Source organism: Papio anubis, chromosome 7 (assembly GCF_008728515.1).
Source record: "Papio anubis isolate 15944 chromosome 7, Panubis1.0, whole genome shotgun sequence".
Classification (NCBI taxonomy): Eukaryota; Metazoa; Chordata; class Mammalia; order Primates; family Cercopithecidae; genus Papio; species Papio anubis.
The window spans coordinates 2,867,214-2,892,212 of record NC_044982.1 but is presented as its reverse complement, the minus strand read 5'-3'; the positions used below and the strand labels follow the sequence as shown (position 1 = coordinate 2,892,212).

The following is a 24,999-nucleotide window of genomic DNA, read 5'->3' as shown; positions in this document are numbered from 1 at the left end:
GGGGTTGGGGGACTGGCCCAGGAACCCCTCCAGGTTAAACGATGCCTCCGGGCCCCGCACTTGGGACGTCTGCAGGCACTGGGAGGGCTTTTCCCAAGCCGCTGGCAGCAGCGAGTGGAGCCTCGCCCACTGAATCAGCATGCCCTCCCGGCTGGCTGCTGAGTCAGGCCTGCGGAGCCGGCGAAGCCGCAGGATTTGACCCAGGCCCGCTCCGCTGCCCTTCAGGCCGGGCTGGAGGTCGAGGCCCTGCAGCCAGGGAGATGCGCCGGTGGCTGCGTGGGGTCAGAGTGGATGTCTCCCACCCTCACAGCCTACACCCCGGCCCTTCCCCTTTGCCTGTCTGAGGCGCAGTTTGTGTCGAGGGGGAGCGCCTGGAAAGTCTCCTCGTACAGATACGAGGGTCCAAAAGCCACGAGGAGAGGGAGGCGCAGGGTTAGGGATCAGGGTCTCGACCAAAGGCTGTCGGTTTTCCTGGAGAAGGGAGAAAGGCCTGGCCGGGATCCTGTGATTCCGGGGGCTCCCAAAGGCTTCCTAGTGGGGTTTTGGGGGGACCGAAATGAGCGCACAAAGCTCGCGGGCCTCCGAGTGGGGCGGGGCGGGAGCCCAGTGGTGGCGGCTGCGGCCAGGCCTGCACCTTCCCCGGCCGCATTTCGGTAGGGCCCACAGCCCGGCTGGAGGGGAAGGTGCCGAAGCGCTGGGTCATCGCGGCTGCGAGGTCGGAGAGACCAGGGCCTGGCCGCCCACCCCACGAGCCGCGCCCTGCCCCAAGCGCCCCGCCCCCGTCCGTGTTCCAGCCGGGAGGCCCGCGGCGTCCTGCACCGTCACCCTGTTCCCTGTGACCGCCCACCTGATACCCAAACAGCTTCCTCGCCCCTCCAGTCCCCAGCTCGCCGAGCGCTTGCTGAGAGCCACCCAGCCTCAGTTTCCCCAGCCCCGGGCGGCGCGAGGGGCGATGACGTCATGCCGGCGCGCGGCATTGTGGGGCGGGGCGAGGCGGGGCGCCGCGGGAGCAACACTGAGACGCCATTTTCGGCGGCGGGAGAGGCGCAGGCGGCCGAGCGGGACTGGCTGGGTCGGCTTTGCTGCCGCTGCGGGGAGGAGCCGCGGGGCTGTGCTCGGCGGCCAAGGGGACAGCGCGCGGGCGGCTGAGGATGCTACGGGGCGGCGGCGCCCCTCGCTCGTGACTGCTGCGCCGCGCCTCACACAGCCGAGGCGGGCTCGGCGCGCGGTCGCTGCTCCGCGCGCGCGCCCGGCGGCGCTCCTGGTGCTGACAGCGCGAGACAGCGCGGCCCTCAGGAGCTGGACGGTGAGTCCCCGGCGTGCGCCCCGGACCGCGGCCCCGGCCCCCTCCTCATCCTCCGCCCCGTCCCTGTCTCGCTTCTTTTCGGACTCGCCCCGGGCGCAACTCCGTCTCCATCCAGGTTCCTGTCCCAGACCCTGTCGGTTCCCACCCCGGTACCCGCCCCAGTTCACCGCCCCGGCCGGTCCGCGACCCCTTGCAGGTTCAGGTCGGGTTCCTGTCCCCGGCCCCTTTCCCAGCCCCGGCTCCCGGCGCCGTGCGTCCTCCCCATCCGCGTCCCACTGCAGGTTCCGGTCCCCGACCCTGCCCAGGGCCCCGCCCTGGTCCCGCATCCGCGGCTCGGCCCAGCTGCGGGCGGCGGCGGCCTTTCCCGGGGACAGCTGTGGACCCCGGGAGCCCGCGACAGGGGAGGTGGCCGCCCCCGGGATCGCGGCGGGCGGGGAGGCCGGAGGCCCAGCGGGGCTGGCTTTGTCCGATTCCTCCTCTTCCTTCCACCCCCGCCTCTCCCGGCACCGCCCTGAGCGGACGCGCCTGTCATCCTTGCGGGCGGCGGGGGGCCGGGTCCCTCCCGAGAGCCGACTCCGCTTCGCCTCTTTGGCGACCCCTTTTTTTCGGTAACCAGATGTGAAACGTTTCAGGCGACCCTGTTCACCTAAGCTGGCGTTGCTCCAACTAAAGTTGAAGCAGCCCCCGTCCTGGAATGCTTTTTCGATGTAAAATTGGGTGCACCCTTTTTCCTAAGAAAATTAAAATAAAGCGTTAAAAAAGTGAAATTAATGCGTGATGGAGTGGATGGTTTTATACTTAATATTTGTAGGTCGTTTCTAGGTATATTTGTATTGGAATTGTTGCTGCCTGTTACTTTTTATTATTTAAATGCATTAAGAATTTACATATTAAGCATTTATAAAGGAATACTTACAAAAATGATGCTTTTAAAAAATGTGAGAACAAAAAATTTGATATATACTATTTCAGGTGTTCTGTAAAAGGGCAGTTAGAGCTTTGATTCTTTGCATTAGTTAAATTCCAAGGCCTTTTTTTTTGGTATGGCATGACTAAGCCATTGATCAGAATCAGCTCGGAATACATTGCACTAGTTTAGTGAAAAACGCATTAGGAAACTGGAACGACCTCCTTAAGTTATATTACAGCCATGGCCTTGCTTCTTTCAGGTATTGCCAACAAGCCTGTTATGGTGAGAAATTTGACCTATTGCTCTGTTTCCTAAATATTTGTAGGAATACAATGATACCAAGTATGAAGTGTATTTCAACTTGTATGGAATTCTGTGTGGGAGGGTAGGCACTCTAAAGAGCCAGTGTCTCTCCAAGTCATCAAAGAATGCAACATCATGTTGCGGTTGAGCCTGGCAGCCCTGTCTGGCACTGAGTGCTGTGGAGGACCCAGGTGGTAACCTCTAACCCTACTGCAGCCTTGCGCACCTCACCTTGCCTAGCATTGTCTTAGAAAAGCATCCAGACGTGCACAGGAGTCTGTGCACTGGACAGCGTTTATCTCCAGCAAAGGGGGAGGGAATGACACTGGGGAGAGGCACACAGTATCTTAAATATTTCATAACAAATAACTGCACTCATTTAAATTTTATACTTTTTTTTTTTTTTTTTTTTGAGATGGAGTCTTGCTCTGTTGCCCAGGCTGGAGTGCAGTGGTGCGATCTCTGCTCATGGCAAGCTCCGCCTCCCGGGTTCACGCCATTCTCCTGCCTCAGCCTCCCCTGCAGCTGGGACTCCAGGCGCCCGCCACCACGCCCAGCTAATTTTTTGTGTTTTTAGTAGAGACGGTGTTTCACCGTGTTAGCTAGGATGGTCTCGATCTCCTGACTTCATGATTTGCCCACCTTGACCTCCCAAAGTGCTGGGATTAACAGGCGTGAGCCACTGCGCCTGGCCCAAATTTATACATTTTTAAAATTTATACATTCTTAAGCATGTTTCTCAGTGTTGGAAAAAAGTCAATGTGTAACTCTGTATAGGGCCATAAACTATTTTAAAACATACTTGTATAAAAAGAAACCTAGAATAGAAAAATCAAAAGTTGAGTGAAATGTAGGATTAGTATCGCCTGAAAATGTTCTTCGTAGATAAGTGGAATGTTAGAAACCAGTATTTTATTTTTATTTATTTATTTGTTTTTTTTTTTTGTTTTTTTTTTTTTGAGACGGAGTCTTGCTGTGCTCCCAGGCTGGAGTGCAGTGGCGTGATCTCGGCTCACTGCAAGCTCCGCCTCCCGGATTCACGCCATTCTCCCGCCTCAGCCTCCCAAGTAGCTGAGACTACAGGCGCCCGCCACCACGCCCAGCTAGTTTTTTGTATTTTTAGTAGAGACGGGGTTTCACCATGTTAGCCAGGATAGTCTCGATCTCCTGACCTCGTGATCCACCCGCCTCGGCCTCCCAAAGTGCTGGGATTACAGGCTTGAGCCACCGCGCCCGGCCTATTTATTTATTTGTTTAGAAATGAGTCTTGCTCTGTCGCTTAGACTGGAGTTCAGTGGTATGACCTCGGCTCCCTGCAACCTCCGCTTCCCAGGTTCAAGAGGTTCTCCTGCCTCAGCCTCCCTAGTAGCTGAGATTACAGGCGCCCACTACTACACCAGGCTAATTTTTTGTATTTTTAGTAGAGACGGGGTTTCACCACGTTGGCCAGGCTGGTCTCAAACTCCTAACCTCAGGTGATCCACCCGCCTCAGCCTCCCAAAATGCTAGGATTACAGGTGTGAGCCATTGGGCCTGGGCCGAAACCAGTATTTTATGTAGCAAAGAAATGATAAGTAATATATTCAAACGAGAGTAATATATTCAAATGAGAGTATTTGGGAAGATTTAAGTGTCAAATTTCAGGGCATATAATAAAAATGACAAGCAAATTAAGATGCAAATACTGGTCTTAAATGTCTGTTGAGAATCAACTGAATGGCAGGTACTGTGCTGAGTAGTCAGCGATATGTTGCTAAAAGAGCTACTGTTGGCCAGGTGTGGTGGCTCACGCCTGTAATCCTGGTGCTTTGGGAGGCCAAGGCGGGTCACCTGAGGTCAGGAGTTCAAGACCAGCCTGGCCAACATGGTAAAACCCCATCTCTACTAAAAATACAAAAATTAGCCAGGTGTGGTAGTGCACACCTGTAATCCCAGCTACTCGCGAGACTGAGGAATGAGAATCACTTGAACCGGGAAGTGGAGGTTGTAGTGAGTCGAGATCACGTCACTGCACTCCAGCCTGCATGACTGAAGCGAGACTCCATCTCAAAACAAACTAAAAAAAAAGAGCAGCTGTCAGCCGTGCGATGGCTTATGCCTGTAATCCCAGCACTTTAGGAGGCCAAGGTGGACTGATCACCTGAGGTCAGGAGTTTGAGACCTGCTTGGTTAACATGGTAAAACCCTGTCTCTACTAAAAATACAAACAAAAAAACCAAAAAAACCAACAAAAAAAACCGGGTATGGTGGCAGGTGCCTCTAATCCCAGCTACTTGGAAGACTGAGGCTGGAGAATCGCTTGAACCCAGGAGGTGGAGGTTGCAGTGAGCTGAGATCATGTCTTTGCACTCCAGCCTGGTTAACAAGAGCAAAACTCTGTCTCAAAAAATAAATAAATAAATAAATAAATAAAACCAAAAAACCTCTGTCCTCTAGGAGCTCACAGACTGGCATGGACAGGTACCACAGACCAGGTTAAAGGCTGTGATGAGTGCACTGAGGAGGCGATTCTTCACAAAAGAAAAGTACAAATCAGCCATTGTCAGGGGGTCAGGGATTGGGATTGGGGTTCCTGTTTGGAGGAAATAAATCCTGAGGTTGTGCTGCTGTAAAGGGGTGTGTTGGTAAGGGAGCGTGGGAGTGAGAGTGGAAAGATGAAGTTAAGAAAGGCCCTGAATGACTTCTTAGAAGTCTGCTTTCATTCTGAGGTTTACAAGTGAGGGTTGGAAGACTTTTTTTTTTTTTTCCGAGATGGAGTCTCGCTCTGTCACCCAGGCTGGAGTGCAGTGGCACGATCTCTGCTCACTTCAGCCTCCGCCTCCCGGGTTCAAGTGATTCTCCTACCTCAGCCTCCCGAGTAGCTGGGACTACAGGTGTGTGCCACCACGCCTGGCTAATTTTTTGTATTTTTGGTAGAGACAGGGTTTCACCACGTTAGCCAGGATGGTCTGCATCTCCTGACCTCGTGATCTGCCCGCCTTGGCCTCCCAAAGTGTTAGGATTACAGGTGAGCCACTGTGCCTGGCCGGAGGGTTGGAAGATTCTAAGGAGCCAGGTGACACTTTAAAAAGAGCATAGGCAGGCTGGCTGGGCTGGTGCCACTGCACTCCAGCTTGGATGACAGAGCGAGACTCTTTGTATCAAAAAAAAAAAAAAAAAAAAAAAAAGAGCATAGGCAGTGGTGGGGCAGGTGCTGTGAACTGGGATGAGATTAATTAGGAAGCCGTTAACCCCAACTGAGCAAGCCTCAGGATTAGGGCAGTGACAGAAGGAACAGAGAAGCTAGATGGGGGGCAGGGGCTGGGCTGTAAGGGTTATAGTCAACCTGATTTGGGGGCTGATTGGATTGGGGTAAATGAGGAGGTGCAGGTAGGACTCCCCAGAATGATCCTGTGAAAACCTGAGTCACTCCTCTGTTAAAGCTTTTGTCAGTGTCCTCTGAGTACCCCACCCTGTCTCTTTTCATCTTCCTGCTCTGGCCCTACTCAAGCACTTCCAGGCACATCTGGAGTTCTGAACCAAACTCACTCTTCTAGTGATTAGCATTTCCTCACTTGCCCATATACTCCTTAGCCTGTGCCCTGATTTTTCTCCTTAGCACACCTCACTGTCTAAAATGCTGTATCATCATTATTATTATTATTTTATTGTTTTTTGAGACAGAGTCTCGCTGTGTCACCCAGGCTGGAGTGCAGTGGCATGATCTCAGCTCACTGCATCCTCCGCCTCCCTGGTTCAAGCCTTTCTCCTGCCTCAGCTTCCCAAGTAGTTGGGACTACAGGCATATGCTACCACACCCAGCTAATTTTTTTATTTTTAGTGGAGATGGAATTTCACCATGTTAGCCAGGCTGGTCTCGAACTCCTGACCTCAAGTGATCCGCCCGCCTCAGCCTCCCAAAGTGCTAGGATTATAGGCCTGAGCCACTGTACCTGGCTGATACTGTGTTATTTTAATCATTTTCTTACCTTTATTATTTGTCTCCATTTATGTTCATCATCTCCACAAGGGTGTGGAATTTTGTCTCTTGTATTCAGTGTCAATGCTTGGCACGTAATAGGAACTTAGTAAATGTTTGTTGAAGAAATGCATCTAGAATGACTTCCTCATCTCTAATTTGGGTGACTCACTGGCTGGTGACACTTAAACCCAAGGAGGGAAAATGGGAGAAAGAGGAGATTGCCAGTTTGTTTTTGGGTATGTTAAATCCAAAAACACTTTGGGAGGCCAAGGCAGGCGGGTCACCTGAGGTCAGGAGTTTGAGACCAGCCTGGCCAACATGGTGAAACTTCGTCTCTACTAAAAATCCAAAATTAGCCACGTGTGGTGGCACGCTCCTGTAGTCCCAGCTACTTCGGAGGCTGAGGCAGGAGAATCACTTGAACCTGGGAGGCGGAGGTTACAGTGAGCCAGATCGTGCCACTGCACCCCAGCCTGGGAGACAAGAGTGAGACTCCCGTCTCAAAAAAAAAAAAAAAAAAGAAAAGTAAAATAGGTACTGTTACTGAGATTCTACTGTTGAGGAATTCGGGGGTGAGAGAGGGGAAGTTTCTGAAATCAAAGTTACACAGCTGTGAAGTCAGGATTCTGAATCACGTTTTTTACTTCTGCAGTACAAGCTTCGAATCATCTTGTAGTACTTAAAGCTGCACCTTCAAGTGAATCATAATGCTGTTTAATCCTATCATTACTTTTTCTTGGGAAAACCTTGCACCACTTCAATTTTTTTCAAAGATGTACCATTTTAGTGATTTATAAGTTCACAATTCAGTAGTGTTAAGGATATGCACATTGTTGTTCCACATTTCTGGAACTCTTTGATCTGGCAGCACTGAGACTGTAGCCCCTAAATACTGATATCTCCTCCTCCCTCACCCTCCTCCGGTAACCATCTTTTCTACTTTGTTTCTATGATTTTGACTACTTTCAATACTTTACTTTTTATTTTTTTTGAGATGGAGTTTTGCTCTTGTTGCCCAGGCTGGAGTGCAGTGGCACAATCTTGGCTTACTGCAACCTCTGCCTCCTGGGTTCAAGCGATTCTCCTGCTTCAACCTCCCGAGTAGCTGGGATTACAGGCATGCGCCACCATGCAGGCATGCGCCACCATGCTGGGCTCATTTTGTATTTTTAGTAGAGATGGGTTTCTTCATGTTGGCCGGGCTGGTCTCGAACTCCTGACCTCAGGTGATCGCCCCTGTCGGCCTCCCAAAGTGCTGGGATCACAGGCGTGAGCCACTGTGCCTAGCCTTACCTGTCTTTTTCATCTGAGCCATTCTAGTCGATGTATATAGTGGCATCTTGTTAGTTTTAATGTGTATTTCCCTGATGACTCATAATGGTGAGCACTTACGTGCTTGTCGGTCTTTTGTATACCTGGACTTGTAAAGTGTCTATTCAAGACTTTTGCCCATTTAAAAAATTGGATTGTTAAGTTCCTTATTTATTTATTTATTTATTTTTTTGAGATGGAGTCTCACTCTGTCGCCCAGGCTAGAGTGCAGTGGCGCGATCTCGGCTCACTGCAAGCTCTGCCTTCCGGGTTCACGCCTTTCTCCTGCCTCAGCCTCCCGAGTAGCTGGGACTACAGGCACCGCCACCTCGCCCGGCTAGTTTTTTTGTATTTTTAGTAGAGACGGGGTTTCACCGTGTTAACCAGAATGGTCTCGATCTGCTGACCTCGTGATCCACCCGTCTCGGCCTCCCAAAGTGCTGGGATTACAGGTGTGAGCCACCACACCCGGCCTGTTTTGTTTTTTTTTTTTTTTGTAGACAGAGTCTCGCTTTGTTGCCCAGGCTGGAGTGCAGTGGCATAATCTCAGCTCACTGCAGGCTCCGCCTCCCAGGTTCAGGCCATTCCCCTGCCACAGCCTCTGGAGTAGCTGGGACTACAGGTGCCCGCCACCATGCCCGGCTAATTTATTTTTATTTCTATTTTTATTTTATTTTTAGTAGATATGGGTTTCATGATGTTAGCCAGGATGGTCTCGATCTCCTGACCTCATGATCCACCCGTCTTGACCTCCCAAAGTGCTGGTATTACAGGCATGAGCCACCATGCCCGGCAGTTCCTTACATATTTTTTATACAAGTCATTTGCCAGATATCTATGTGTTGCAGATACTTTTTACTAATCTGTGGCTTAACTTTATTTTTTGGTAGTGCCTTTTAATAAATCAATACTTTCAATTGTTTTAACCAAGGTCTGGCAAGTTTTATTAAATAAATTTTCACAGGATTTATTTTTATCTTTTTTTTTTTTTTTTGAGATGGAGTTTTCACTCTTGTTGCCTAAGCTGGAGTGGAATGGTATAATATGAACTCACTGCAACCTCTGTCTCCCAGGTTCAAGCCATTCTCCTGCCTCAGCCTCCTGAGTAGCTGGGATTACAGGTGTGCACCACCGCGCTTGGCTACTTTTTTATAGAGATGGGGTGTCACCATGTTGGCCAGGCTGGTCTCGAACTCTTGACCTCAGGTGATCTGCCCACCTTGGCCTCCTACAGTGCTGGGATTACAGGCATGAGCCACTGCGCTAGCCACAGAGTTTACTTCTTACCAGTCAGTTCTGTCATCCTTCTAATGATATCAGAATCACCTGAATCAGTGCTAGCCAGTGTGTATACTCGATAGTAGTATCCACATGCTCTGCTCAGTTCAGTATTATTGCCACTGTAGTGATGGACACCAATTTTGGCCAAGATTGCACAGTACTTTATTTCAGATTTCCTCAAAGCTGGGCAGTTGCTGGCGAGGATGACCGATTTCGCTTTGCTTTGTCTGATCATATTCTGAGTCTGCTTGTACCGCGGCACGTACTTTGCACTTTTTTTTTTTTTGAAATGGAGTCTTGCTCTGTCACCCAGTCTGGAGTGCAGTGGCGTGATCTCGGCTCACTGCAGCCTCTGCCTCCGGGTTCCAGCGATTCTGCTGCCTCAGCCTCCTGGGTAGCTGGGATTACGGGCACACGCCACCACGCCTGGATAATTTTGGTATTTTTAGTAGAGATGGGGTTTCACCATGTTGGCCAGGCTGGTCTGGAACTCCTGACCTCAGGGATCTGCCCACCTCGGCCTCCCACAGCGCTGGGATTAGAGGCGTGAGCCACTGCACCCAGCCACTTTCCACTTTTCGTAACAAGTTGGAGCCTAGAAGTGACAAATTCTTTCATCTTCTTTCCTGCCTCAGGTGCAGGACAGCCCCCAACGAAGAACAGCTGCCAAATGACCAGGGAATGAGAAAGGTAGTACTTGAAAATTTCGATGAAGTCCAGTTTTCAGTTCATTCTTTTATGGCTCCTGCTTTCTTATCTATTTATTATTATTATTTTTCATAGAGATGGGGTCTCATAATGTTGCCCAGGCTAGTCTTAAATTCCTGGGCTCAAACAATCCTCCCACCTTTGCCTTCCAAAGTGCTAGGATTCCAGGCATGAGCCACTTTGCCCTGCTTATGTTTTTAAATCATTAAAAAGAAATACACTGTTTTGGGAAGTTGAAGATACACAGAGGTATCAATAGCCATACAGAGATGTCAGTGAAAGGTGTCCCATTTCCTTTGTCCTGAGACACTGTTTTGTTTTTTGAGACAGGGTCTCCCTCTGTCACCCAGGCCAGAGTACAGTGGTGCTATCATGGCTCACTGCAACCTCTGACTCTTAGGCTCAAGTGATCCTCGTGCCCAGCCTCCTGAGTAACTGGGACCAGAGGTGCATGCCACCTTACTCAGCTGGAGAGAATTTATTTTTATTTATTTATGTGTTTTTTGAAACGGAGTCTTGCTCTGTTGCCCAGGCTGGAGTGCTGTGGTGTGACCTCGGCTCGCTGCAACTTCCACTTCCCAGGTTCAAGCGATTCTCCTGCCTCAGCCTCTTGAGTAGCTGGGTTTACAGACACACGCTACCACACCCGCTAATTTTTTTGTATTTTTAGTAGAGACGAGGTTTCACTGTTTTGGCCAGGCTGGTCTTGAACTCCTGCCCTCAGGTGATGCGCCCACCTTGGCCTTCCAAAGTGCTGGAATTACAAGTGTGAGCCACCGCGCCCAGCCTGAGAGAATTTATTTTTTTTAATGTTTTCTTTTCCTTTTTTTTCCCCCCTGAGACAGAGTCTTGCACTGTTGCCCAGGCTGGAGTGCAGTGACTCAACCTCGGCTCACTGCAGCCTCTGCCTCCCAGATCCAAGTCATTGTCCTGCCTCAGCCTCCCGAGTAGTTGGGATTACAGGCACGCACCACCACACCCAGCTAATTTTTGTATTCTTAGTAGAGATGGGGTTTCACCATGTTGGCAAGGCTGGTCTCAAACTCCTGACCTCAGGTGATCTACCCACCTCCCCCTCCCAAAGTGCTGGAATTATAGGCGTGAGCCACCGTGCCTGGCCTGAGATAATTTATTTTTTAAAAATGTTTTCTTTGGCCAGGTGCGGTGGCTCACGCCTGTAATCCCAGCACTTTGGGAAGCCAAGGTGAGTGGATCATGAGGTCAGGAGATTGAAACCATCCTAGCCAACATGTTGAAACCCCGTCTCTACTGAAAAAACAAAAATTAGCCAGGCGTGGTGGTGCGTGCCTGTAATCCCAGCTACTTGGGAGGCTGAGGCAGCAGAATCACTCGAACCGGGGAGTCGGAGAATGAAGTGAGCCAAGATGGCGCCATTGCACTCCAGCCTGGCGACAGAGCGAGACTCCGTCTCAAGAAAAAAAAATGTTTTCTTTAATTGCCTTTCTTCATTTAGGAAAGAACATTATTCCATTGATTAGCATTTAAATACATAAACTTAGTCTTATGGTATGTTTGTCTGCTGACATTTTAAATATTTGATTAAAGGTGCTTTTTGTAGCCACAGAATTAATATCTGTATTTGTGTATTTTGCCCCATACTCCCGCAGTACTCTGTTACGTATTCTCTTAGTCACGCAGTCAGATGAAGCTGTTTTTTCCTTTCTATTTGATCAGCCAAGAACTTGGAATAGAGATGTTTGCATCGTGAGGACTTACTCATTCTTGTTTTCAGAAAAAGCATGTTATCCTGTATTTTCATGTAGTACCCTTTCTTCTAGTGTCTTGTGCTTACAATTTACATCTGAAGGATGGGCCTGTGGTCCTATGGCAAATTAAGTGAACCAGCTCGCTTTCCAGTCATGACCAGGAGGCTGGCTGACCCGCCTAGGGGTAAGCACCTGACAGCTGGCTGGGGAAATCGCCTGCTTGTAAAAATCTCTTCAGGTGCAGCCATGGTTATTTATTTATTTATTTATTTTTGAGACGGAGTTTTGCTCTTGTTGCTGGAGTGCAATGGCACGATCTCAGCTCACTGCAACATCCGCCTCCCAGATTGAAGCGATTCTCCTGCTGCAGCCTCCCGAGTATCTGGGATTACAGACATGCACCACCATGCCCGGCTAATTTTGTATTTCTAGTAGAGACGGGGTTTCTCCATGTTGATCAGGCTGGCCTCGAACTCCCGACCTCAGGTGATCTGCCTGCTTTGGCCTCCTCAGTGCTGGGATTATAGACGTGAGCCACCATGCTCAGTCACAGCCATGGTTATTAATAGGCCTCGTTAGATTTCTAAAAGAGCTCCGTCACCTTTTCCAGAGCTGCGTGTATACCTGGAAACAGTGGTGTGGTTAGGTTGTTGAATAGTTAGAGGGTCTGTGTCCATAGAGGTGGCTGGTTTCAAAACAATCCCAGTGGACTTCCTAAGCAGGCTGTGGGGGAAAAGTATCCAGAGGGGTTCTGTCTGACCTCCTTTCCTTAATTCTGAAAGCACATCTACAAATAAGTCACCCAAAGGCCAAATAGATGCATTTGTTTTGTCTGGTAGTTAATGTTTTCTTTTTAAAAAATATTTGTGTATTTATTTAATTTTTGAGACAGGGTCTTGCTGTTTTGCCTAGGTTGGAGTGCAGTGTCACAATCTTGGCTCAGTGCAGCCTCCGTGTTCAAGTGATCGTCCCACCTCTGCCCCTGAAGTAGCTGGGACTACAGGTGCACACCACCACGACTGGCTAATATTTTGTAGAGACAGGGTTTCACGGCATCACCCTGTCTGGTCTCTAACTTCTGGGCTCAAGTGATCGCTCTCCTTGGCCTCCCAAAGTGCTGGGATTACAGGCGTGAGCCACTATGCTGGGCCATCACGATACTATTTATTTCCCTGAATATGACTTGGACTGTTCCTGTAGGCTAGTCCCTTCACCTTATGACCCTCTTTGCTGGTATTCTTTGGGGCTTCTGCGCCTCTATGGGGATGGGACATGACCTCTGTGATCTGGCCAGCACTGCCAGGGTTTCCTGTTGGCTCAACTCAGATGCACATCTCTTGGTAAAACATCCCTTATAAACAAATTTTTGCAAGGCAAAAACCTCTGTTTTCTTTCCTCCATCCCAGTTTTCCTTAATATGCTACCCTCCTCTGTATTTATAGGAACTTTATTTAACATTTGAGAATTATGAGAGTAATTCACATTTCTTTCTTGACTGTCCTTCATTCTGTGTACCCAGACCTGTTGATTTTTCTACCACGTTCTTTTTCTCTTTTAGAAAATTGAAGTGTAAGTCACATCACATCAAATGCTCCATTTTAAAGTGCAGTGCAGTGATTTTTTTTTTTTTTTTTTTTGAGACGGAGTCTCGCTGTGTCACCCAGGGCTGGGAGTGCAGTGGCGCCATCTCGCTCATACTGCAAGCTCCTGCCTCCCAGGTTCAGGCCATTCTCCTGCCTCAGCCTCCAGTAGCTGGGACTACAGGTGCTCACCACCACGCCCGCTAGTTTTTTGTATTTTTAGTAGAGATCGGGTTTCACCCATGTTAGCCAGGGATGGTCTCGATCTCCTGACCTCGTGATCCGGGCTCGCTGCCGGCCTCCCAAAGTGCTGATTTAGGTTTGAGCCATCACAAATTCGCCTGTGATTTTAATGTATTCTCTGTTTTGTGCGACTACAATCTATTATCTAATTCCACACATTCCTTTTTCCTTTTGAGTGCTTGGTGGTGGTGGTGTTTTTTTTTTTAACTTTCTTCATCACTGTGAGCTTTCCCCACCTGGCTGAATTTCACATGATAAAACCAGGGGAGGTAAAGTGACCAAAGATGATGCCCTTTGCTTCTCTGCCTTTGCTTTCATTTCATTAATTTTTTTTTTTTTTTTTGAGACAGAATCTTGCTCTGTCACTCAGGCTGGAGTCTGGTTGTATATATATGAACACAGTGGGGTGTGTGGGTGTGTGTGAACATTGTGGTGTGTATGTATGAACACAGTGGGGGTGTGTGTGTGTGAGCACAGTGGTGTGTGTATGAACATGGGGTGTGTGTGTGTGAGCACAGTGTGTGTGAACGCAGTGGGGGTGTGTGTGAGCATGGTGGTGTGTATGTATGAACATAGGGTGTATGTGTGTGAGCAGAGGGGTGTGTGTGGATGTGTGTGTGTTCATGCAGCATGGTAGGGTTCCTGAAGCAGAGGGACACTTGGAGCAAAGAGACTTTGGATTCTGTTCCTCTTATCAGTAGAATAAGCTAAAGTCACTTCATCTATCCCAGTTTCCTCAGCTGTAAATGGAAATTATAATGATGGGTCATCAAACTACCTACAGATTTTTTTATTGTTATTTCAGTAAAATATTATACATTTGAAAATGCTCCCAAAACTAAAATATTGGATAGATGTGAATTCTTCTTTCCTTTTTTTTTTTTTGAGATAGAGTCTTGCTCTGTCGTCTAGGCTGGAGTGCAGTGGCATGATCTTGGCTCATTGCAACCTCCACCTCGTGAGTTCAAGTGATTCTCCAGCCTTAACCTCCCAAGTAGCTGGGACTACAGGCATGTACCACCACGCCTGGCTAATTTTTGTATTTTTAGTAGAGATGGGATTTCACCGTGTTGGCCAGGCTGTTCTTGAACTCCTGACCTCAAGTGATCCGCCCGCCTCAGCCTCCCAAAGTGTTGGGACTACAGGCGTGAGCGACCACGCCTGGCTCTTTCTTGTCTTTTACTTATTTAGTTTTTTGAGGCGGGGCGAGGCTGGAGTGTAGTGGAACCACCAAGGCTTCTGTAGCCTTGACCTCCCAGGCTCAAACAATCCTCCCGCCTTAGCTGGGACCTCAGGCGCGTGCCACCACACCCAGCTAATTTTAAATTTTGTAGAGACAGGGTCTCACTGTATTCTCCAGGCTGATCTTGAACTCCTGGGCTCAAGCAGTGCTCCTGTCTTGGCCTCCCAAAGTGCTGGGATTACTGGTATGAGCCACCACACCCGGCCCATATGTGAATTCTTTATTTTTATTTTATTATTTTTGAGACAGGGTCTCACTCTGTCACCCAGGCTGGAGCGCAATGGTGCAATCACGGCTCACTGCAGCCTTGACTTCCTGGACTCCAGTGATACTCACACCTCAGCCTCCTGAGTAGCTGAGACCACAGGTACATGTGACCACGCCCAGCTAATTTTGGTATTTTTTATTTTTAGGACGGGGTTTTGCCATGTTTCCCCGTCTGGCTTCAAAATCCTGAGCTCAAGAGATCCACCTGCCTTGGCCTCCCAAAGTGCTGGGATTATAGGTGTGAACCACTGAGTCAGGTTGTGAATTCTTTGTTTTAGAGACAGAGTTTTGCTCTGTTGTGGAGTGCAGTGGCACGATCTCGGCTCACTGCAAGCTCCACCTCCCGCTTCACACCATTCTCCTGCCTCAGCCTCCTGAGTAGCTGGGATTACAGGCGCCCGCCACAATGCCCGGCTAATTTTTGTATTTCTAGTAGAGATGGGGTTTCACCGTGTTAGCCAGGGTGGTCTCGATCTCCTGACCTTGTGATCTGCCTGCTTCAGCCTCCCAAAGTGCTGGGATTACAGGCATGAGCCACCGTACCCGACCTGAAGGCATTTGTTTAATTGCCTTTTGCTTCTAGTGTGGCTGTTAAGAAGCCTAAAGTTGGCCAGGCATGGTGGCTCGTGCCTGTAATCCCAGCACTTCGAGAGGCCGAGGTGGGCGGATCACAAGGTCAGGAGATCGAGACCATCCTGGCTAATACAGTGAAACCCCGTCTCTACTGAAAATACAAAAAATTAGCTGGGCTTGGTGGCAGACACCTGTGGTCCCAGCTACTTGGGAGGCTGAAGCAGGCGAATGGCCTGAACCTGGGAGGCAGAGCTTGCAGTGAACCGTGATCGCGCCACTGCACTCCAGCCTGGGTGACAGAGCGAGACTCCATCGCAAAAATTTTAAAAAAAAAAAAAAAGAAGCCTAAAGTTATTCCCGATTCTTTCTACATGACTTCTTTTTTTTTTTTGGAGACAGAGTCTTGCTCTGTCGCCCAGGCTAGAGTGCAGTGGTGTGATCTAGGCTCACTGCAACCTCTGCCTCCCGGGTTCAAGCAATTCTCTGCTTCAGCCTACTGAGTGGCTGGGATTACAGGCACCCGCCACCACGCCTGGCTAATTTTTTTGTGTTTTTAGTAGAGAAGGGTTTTCATCATGTTGGCCAGACTGGTCTTGAACTCCTGACCTCCTGATCCACCCACCTAGGCTCCCAAAGTGCTGGGATTACAGCCATGAGCCACCGCGCCTGGTCTGCATGACCTGTTTTTTTCCTCCCTCTCTGGAAGTATAGAGAATATTCTTTGGGACTGGGTGTGGTAGCTCACGCCTATAATCCCAGTACTTTGGGAGGCTGAGGTAGGAGGATCACTTGAGCCCAGGACTTTGAGACCATTCTGGGCAACATAGTGAGACCCTGTCTCTATTAAAAAAAAGAAAAGAAAAGAAAAATAATATTCTCTTGTCACCACAATATTTTAATTTTCTTAGGACAATTTTTTTTTTTTTTTTGGGTCAATTCCTACCTTTAGAACAGTGCCTTGCATAAAGTAGAGGCTCAGTAAACATTTCCTTGAGGAATGGATGGATGTTATTCTTTTGGGGCTGGCCAGATTTCTTTCTTTCGTTCTTTTCTTTCTTTCTTTCCTTCCTTCTTTCCTTCCTTCCTTCCTTCCTTTTTTTCTTTCTTTTCTTTCTTTTTCTTTCTCTCTCTCCTTCCTTCCTTTCTCTCTCTCTCTTTTTCTCTCTCTCTCTCTCTTTTTCTTTGAGTTTCACTCTTGTTGCCCAGGCCAGAGTGCAATGGGGCGATCTCGGCTCACTGCAACCTCTGCCTCCCGGGTTCAAGCGATTCTCCTGCCTCAGCCTCTCAGGTAGCTGGGATTACAGGTATGTGCCACCATACCTGACTAATTTTGTATTTTTAGTAGAGTCGGGGTTTCTCCATGTTTGCCAGGCTGGTCTCCAACTCCCGACCTCAGGTGATCCGCCCGCCTCGGCCTCCCAAAGTGCTGGGATTATGGGCGTGAACCCCTGTGCCTGGCCTGGGGCTGGCCAGATTTCTCAGGAAAATTTGCTTGTCTTTTTTTTGGAGGCAAAGACCTAGCTGCCCTACCAGGTCTTCAAACCAAGTGGTGAATGAGAGTTGGGCATCTCCCAGGTTCCCTCTGGTGCTGCCTAGCTCAGTTCTTCTGCAGTTCCCTGCCGTGCTTGTAGTGGACGTCGCAGTTGCACTTCTCGGTTTTAAAGCCCACCCAGTGCAGTCGTGTGTGTGTTATGCTGAACATTGGGGATGTGTTTTGAGGAATGCATTGTTAAGTGATTTTGTTGTGGGGGTATCAGGGAGTACATTTACACAAACCTAGAAAGTACAGCCTACTGCACACCTAGGCGGTACGGTGTAGCCCATTGCTCCTAGGCTAAAAACCTGTACAACATGTAGCTGTAGTACGCAACTGTAACACTGGTAAACGTTTGTGCAACTAAACATGTCTAAACATAGAAAAGATGTAGTCAAAATAGGTATTGTAATCTTTTTTTTTTTTTTTTTTGAGACGGAGTCTGGCTGTGTCGCCCAGACTGGAGTGCAGTGGGGCGTGATCTCGGCTCACTGCAAGCTCCGCCTCACAGGTTCATGCCATTCTCCTGCCTCAGCCTCCAGAGCAGCTGGGACTACAGGCACTCGCCACCACACCCAGCTAATTTTTTTGTATTTTTAGCAGAGACGGGGTTCCACTGCGTTAGCCAGGATGGTCTCGATCTCCTGACCTTGTGATCCACCCACCTCGGCCTCCCAAAGTGCTGGGATTATGGGCGTGAGCCACTGCGCCCAGCCTGGTGTTATAATCTTATGGGACCACTGTCAAATATGAGGTCCCTCCTTGACCAAAATGTCATTATACTGCACATGACTGTGTTGTCTGTGTTATACGAATTATCTATTCTAAGTGTGTTAGTTTCCATCGTATCTGTCAGGGATTTAGTTAAAATTCCCAAGGCCTTCTCTTTTGGTCATTAGTGTAGAGTAAGTAAAATATCACTCCTGTCATAAAGGACAAATTAAAAGGACAGTTTTACTGTTTAATAAGAACTATTTTCTGAGACACTCTTGCTTGCTCTGTCACCCAGGCTGGAGTGCAGTGGCACGATCATGGCTCATGCAGCCTTGAACTCCTGGGCTCAAGCCATCCTCCCACTTCAGCCTCCCAAGTAGTTGGAAGTATAGGCACATACTACCATGCCCATCTAATTTTTAGTTTTTTAATTAAAATATGTATGTTGCATATATGTGTGTATATATACATATTTCAGACAAGGTCTTACTTTGTCACCCGGGCTGAAGTGCAGTGGTACAGTCATGGCTCACTGCAGCTGCGAACTGCAGACATGCATTTTCATGCCTAGCTAATTTTTTTTTTCTTTTTTTTTTTTTTGAAGAGATGGGACCCCTCTATGTTGCCCAGGCTGGTCTTGAACTCATGGGCTCAAACAGTCTTTCTGCTTCAGCCCCCCCACAAGTAGGGGGGACAAAACAGGTTTGTCCCCCCCCCATTTTTTTTTTTTTTTTTTTTTTTTGTAGAGATGGGGTCTTGCCTAGGCTGGTCTGGAATTCCTGGGTTCAAGGGATCCTCCCACCTCGTCCTCCCAAAGTGCTGGGATTACATCAGCCACAGTGTCTAACATAAGAACTATTTCTATTTTGTATATTACCTCTGCTTGGATTACTTTAGAGCAGAGGTAAAGCAACTGAATATACAAATTAATATTTATGTCTGGTGTTTTTGGTCAGAGCTGAGTGATGGAACTTCGTTGTAGTCTGTATATTAGGTATTAATGCGTGCCATCTCTTTTCAGTTACACAGGTATAAATCCTTACCTGTCAAGTAGGATGTTGAATAATACAAACATGCTACAGTTACCTTGTCTATCCGAACTGTTAAGCCTTATTTCAAGTTTGAGCATGGGTTTTTTAATTACTTTATCCAGAAACTTTTTTTTTTTTTTTGAGACGGAGTCTTGCTCTGTTGCTCAGGCTGGAGTGCAGTGGTGCAGTGGCGGGATCTCCGCTTTCCAGGTTTAAGTGATTTTCCTGCCTCAGCCTCCTGAGTAGCTGTGACTATGGGCGTGTGTCACCACACCCGGCTAAATTTTGTATTTTTTTTTTTTTTTAACTAGAGATAGGGTTTTGCCATGTTGACCGGGCTGGTCTTGAACTTCTGACTTCAGGTAATCCGCCTACCCGGGCCTCCCAAAGTGCTGGGATTACAGGGAGAGCCACCATGCCTGGCCCAGCAATTTGTTTGTTATTATTTCTTATGTTTCCAAAGGGCAGGTAAGCCTTTTGAAAGAATAGCATGGCTGAGCATGGTGGGTCATGCCTGTAATTCCAACACTTTGGGAAGCCAAGGTGGGCGAGGTCAAGATCACGAGGTCAAGAGATCAAGACTGTCCTGGCCAACGTGGTGAAACCCTGTCTCTACTAAAAATACAAAAATTAGCTGAGTGTGGTGGTACATGCCTGTAGTTCTAGCTACTTGGGAGGCTGAGGCAGGAGAATCGCTTGAACCTGGGAAGTGGAGGTTACAGTGAGCTGAGATCGCGCAACTGCACTCCAGCCTGGCGACAGAGCAGGACTCCATCTCAAAAAAAAAAAAAAAAGATAGCATTTCCTCATTTCTGTCCCAATAGGTGGTGCATGATACAAATAGACCATGTCTATTTGTATTGTTTTTCAAATGACATTTAAAAAAGAGTCAAAATTGTTTTATTTCTAGGTTACAGAATGCTACAGACAGGATTTTAAAATTTATTTTTTACTCCTGGCAAGTTGCGATACAGATATTTAATCAGAGGTCCCAACTTGGAGCCTGGCAGGATAGGTTCTTAACATTCTCAGTTTATGTCCTCACAATGTTGTAGTGTAAAAAAATGATTGAAGTAAATCTTTGGACATGAGACTTGTGGCCAGGCATGGTGGCTCATGCCTGTAATCTCAGCACTTTGGGAGGCTGAGGTGGACAGGTCCCTTGAGCCTAGGAGTTGAAGACCAGCCTGGGCAACATGGCAAGACCGTCTCTACCAAAAAAAAAAAAAAAAAAAAAAAAGAAAAAAAGAGAAAAATTAGCCAGGCTTGGTGGCGCGCACCTGTAGTCCAAGCTACATGGGAGGCTGAGATGGGAGGATCACTTGAGCCCAGGAGGTGGAGGTTGCAGTGAGCCAAGATCATGCCACTGTACTTCAGCCTGGGTGACAGAGTGAGACCCTGTCTCAGAAAAAAAAGGAGAATCATATATGTTAAAAATACATGTCAAAATGGCATAGTGGGCCGGGTGTGTGGCTCATGCCTGTAATCCCAGTACTTTGGGAGACCGAGGCAGGCAGGTCACCTGAGCTCAGGAGTTTGAGACCAGCCTGGGCAACATGGCGAAACGTTGTCTCTACTAAAAGTACAAAAGTTAACTGGGCTTGGTGGTGCATGCGTGTGGTTCCCAGCTACTTGGGAGGCTGAGGTGGGAGGATTGCCTGAGTCCGGGATGCGGAAGTTGCAGTGAGCCGAAATAGTGCCATTGCACTCCACCCTGGGCGATAGAGTAAGATCCTGTCTAAAAAAAAAAGAAAAATGGAGTACAGTGGCAAGTTCTTATACTCCTAGCTCCTTGGGAGATTGAAGGTGGAGGATTGCTTGAGTCTAGGACTGCAAGTTCAGCCTGTGCAACATAGCAAGACTCCATCTCTAAACAAAAAAGAAAAACATACGAAAACCACAATACAATGTAATTGCAAAAGTTGAGTCGCTATCTAAAATAATGGAAACAAAGTAAGTTCTAAAATTAAGTAAAAATAACATAGGGTTTTTTTGGTCTTCATTATGTTAGGTAGTGACTTACAGTCTGTAGACACAGTACATAATTTGTTAGGGGCCTGGTGTGATAGCTCATACCCGTACCTCCAGCACTTTGGGAGGCCTAGGTGGGAGGATCACTGGAGCCCAAGAGTTTGAGACCAGCCTGGGCAACATGGTGAGACCCCATCTCAAAAAAAAAAAAAAAAAAAAAAAAAAGAATTTGTTAGGTTTACTTGAATGCTGAGACTTTAAATTCAGTAGGCTGTAATAGCTTTGCCTGTTGAACAATAGCCTTAAAGAGGTTTGACCCCAAGAAGGGCTTCTTGTGTTTTGCGAGCTTAATTCAGACGTTAGATTTATCAGGTTTTACACTGGAGATTTTGCATTGAGTTCTTTTGGTCTCACAAAGTAAATAATGGAACCTTAAATAGGACTTTTTTTTTTTTTTTTTTTTTTAAGGAATAAAAGCATAATAAAAAAAATTCTTAGTTAGAATAACCTGGGGCCAGATAGCTTGTGTGTCAGTCAGAGGGAAAGAGGGAAGGGAGTATTTGTGAGCCTGTACTATGTCCCAGGTCAGGTGGGTATCAATTTCACTTGACTTACAGGGAGATTGAGCCTCCAACATGCCCCAGGGTAGGTGAGAAGAAGATGCAGTAGCTCCAGGGCTGCTTCATTCATTCATTGCACGCATCTTTGTTGCATGCCCGTGGGGTGCCAGGCATTGTTTTGGCTGATTCCTTGTTCCATTGAATCATCTCCAGGCATACACAGCATGAGATTTGGAAGATGGTCCAGCGATGATGTGATTTATAGGCTGGCAAAATGTTTGAGACAACTTAGATTCTGAGTAATTTTTACCTTTCAGATATCAGTATAACCGTAACTTAGCCCTTTGAGCTGGTAACCTGTATACTTGGTTTTTTTTTTTTGAGACAGAGTCTCACTCTGTTGCCCAGGCTGGAGTGCAGTGGTATGATCTCAGCTCACTGCAACCTCTGCCTACTGGGTTCAAGCAATTCTCCTGCCTCAGCCTCCTGAGTAGCTGGGATTACAGGCACTTGCCACCACGCCCAGCTAATTTTTTGTATTTTTTGTATTTTTAGTAGAGACGAGGTTTCACCATGTTGGCCAGGCTTGTCTGGAACTCCTGACCTAAGTGATCCACTTTCCTGGGCCTCCCAAAGCGCTAGGATTACAGGCGTGAGCACCGGGCCCGGCCGCCTGTATACTTTTGAATTCTTCATCTTGATGAGCTGCAAAACAGGGTTCCCTCAAAAACATATTTTATTTGTTTCTGCATCAAACTTGAAAAATGTCTTAAGTAGACTTGTCAGTCTTTTACAGTTTTATACTTTTTCTTTCTCTCTCTCTCGCTCTGTCTGCCTTCCTCCTCTCCCCTCTCCCCTCTCCCCTCTCACCTCTCTCCTCTCCCCTCTCACCTCTCTCCTCTCCCCTCTCCTCTTCTTGATGGAGTCTTGCTCTGTCACCCAGGCTGGAGCACAGTGGTGGGATCTCTGCTCACCGCAACCTCCGCCTCCTGGGTTCAAGCGATTCTCCTGCCTTAACCTCCAGAGTAGCTGGGATTACAGGTGTGCGCCGCCACGCCTGGCTAATTTTTTATATTTTTAGTAGAGATGGGGTTTCACCATGTTGGCCAGGCTGGTCTCGAAGTCTTTTTTTTTTTTTTTTTTTTGAGACGGAGTCTCACTCTGTCGCATAGGCTGGAGTGCAGTGGATCGACCTTGGCTCACTGCAGTCTCTGCCTCTCAGGTTCACGCCATTCTCCTCCCTCAGCCTCCCGAGTAGCTGGCACTACAGGCAGCCACCACCACACCCGGCTAGTTTTTAGTATTTTTAGTAGAGACGAGGTTGCACCGTGTTAGCCAGGATGGTCTCGATCTCCTGACCTTGTGATCTGTCCGCCTCGGCCTCCCAAAGTGCTGGGATTACAGGCGTGAGCTACTGTGCCCAGCTTGCCATTACTTTTATTCATAGAATGCTCTTTAGTTTGACCTACGTGCATATAGGCCTTTGTATTTCCTTCTAGTTTCTTTTTTTAAATGTAATTATTAATTTAAAATTTATGTTAGTATATAGTGAGTATAGGAGTTTAACTTTATTTTTCCTAAATAGCCAGTTGCCTTGGCACTGTTTATTAATATAAGCTGCCTTTGGTTATAATGGCTTAGCCTAGAAATGGCAAGAGGCATCGAGTCTGAATATATATGCCACTGTCTGTTTCCCTCTGAAGAAGTGTCGTGTGTACTTAACATCTATATCATGGTCACTTGGGGGGCAGGTTTCTTGTGCTGTCACTCTGCACTGCTCCTCTAGCCCTGGTACTGGGTCTGGCTCTGCAGTGATGAGCAGCTGCTCGCCAGCAGTGGTGCCGTCACACCTCTGCCTCAGCTCGCCTTTTGCCCTGGGCTGGCAGTGCCCTTACTAGCCTTGAGAGGTGCTACTTGATAACATCCCTTGGGAATGGTTTCTTCTGTCTGGCCTTCGTCTCTCAGTTGGCCACTCCACTGCCCCCCATCACTGTGTTCCGCCGCACAGCCACTGTCCCTGGGCCTTCAGGTCTTTGTGCACCTGCTTGTGTAGGTTGTCTTCTACTAGCTTGCATGTCCCCGAGGGTGAGGCCCTTATTAATCTGTACATTCCAGGGCTTACTTAACTCAGAGTAAGTTTTAGAAAAACACTTGCATCTGCTAGTTTTGGAAACATAAAAGAATATATGTTGGCCGGGCGCGGTGGCTCAAGCCTGTAATCCCAGCACTTTGGGAGGCCGAGGCGGGTGGATCACGAGGTCAGGAGATCGAGACTATCCTGGCTAACATGGTGAAACCCCGTCTCTACTAAAAATACAAAAAACTAGCCGGGCGTGGTGGCGGGCGCCTGTAGTCTCAGCTACTTGGGAGGCTGAGGCGGGAGAATGGCGTGAACCCGGGAGGCGGAGCTTGCAGTGAGCCGAGATCACGCCACTGCACTCTAGCCTGGGAGCACAGCGAGACTCCGTCTCAAAAAAAAAAAAAAAAAAAAAAGAATATATGTTGCATCATTTGGATATAATACATAAATACTTTGCTGTCAGGGAGAAAAAACAGGCCTTAAGTTTTATTTTCCTCCTTCTGAAGTCCCTTCACTCATAGGAACCTCAGAGATGTTCAGATCAACATGTTAACCTAGTACATTTTAATCTTGTTTGTTGAAAACTGGTCCTTAAGTGTTTTCTTTCACTCATTTTACGAATGTGTATTGAGTGCCAGGCTGGGGATGTGTCATGGAACAGTATGGACAAGGTCCCTCACGGAGCACAGCAGTATTATTCAGCAATATATTCCCAGCCTGGCACACAGCATGGATTTGCTACAGTGAAGCTGGAGAGCCATGTGTTAAATAAATACTAGCAGTTAACATACTGTCAGGTAGAGGAGTGGCCTTTGTTCTTTTTTCTTTTTTTTTTTTGGGACAAAATCTTCCTTTGTTGCCCAGGCTGGAGTGCAGTGGTGAAATCTTGGCTCACTGCAACCCCTGCCTCCTGGTTTCAAGCGATTCTCTTGCCTCAGCCTCCTGAGTAGTTGGGACTCCAGGCGAGCACCACCAGGCCCGGCTAATTTTTGTATTTTTAGTAGAGACGGGGGTTTCACCATATTGGCCAGGCTGGTCTTGAACTCTTGACCTCGTGATCTGCCCACCTCGGCCTCCCAAAGTGCTGGGATTACAGGCATGAGCCACTGTGCCTGGCCGGCGTTTGTTCTTTTGTTGTTTTCTGGGTTCTTTGTTAGTGGAGTGGAGGTGGATTTCTGAATAGTCCTACAGACAACTTCCAAATTTTAAAAGGAATTTAGTCTTCATATTTATGAAAAAAAAAAAAAAAGATTTTTCCAGTGTGAAATTGGTGATGCAGCGACTAACGTGACCCTATTCTCAAGCACTCATAGCTTCACCCCAAATCCTGGAATATGTAGTCTGTCTGCTGCTTCAGCCTTTCTTCCTTTCATCCAGTGTCTGTCAGTCCATCCATTCATCACATGGACTGGCAGGAGCTGCGCCTAGATGCTGTGGAGCCTTTTTTTTTTTTTTTTGAATTTTTTTAAGAGACAGAGTCTTGCTCCATCACCCAGACTGGAGTGCAGTGGTACCATCATAGCTGACAGTCACCTCACACCCCTGGGCTCAAGTGATCCTTGCGCCTCACCCTCCTGGGTAGCAAGGAATACATGCACATACCACCACACCCAGCTAATTGTATTTTGTTTATTTTTATTTATTTATTTATTTAGGCAGAGTCTTGCTCTGTTGCCCAGGCTGGAGTGCAGTGGTG

General features: G+C 47.9%; 1 protein-coding gene across 31 annotated transcripts in view; it reads left to right on the top strand.

Moving 5' to 3' along the window:
• Positions 1 to 991: 991 nt before the first annotated feature.
• KLC1 (kinesin light chain 1) overlaps positions 992 to 24,999 on the top strand; it is a 71,308-nt gene continuing 47,300 nt past the window's right edge. For all 31 annotated transcript variants that reach the window (XR_002523573.2, XM_009212334.3, XM_009212335.3 and 28 more), the window contains exon 1: positions 992 to 1,306. The gene's annotated coding sequence lies outside the window, so the exon portion shown is untranslated. The remainder of the gene's footprint in view (positions 1,307 to 24,999) is intronic.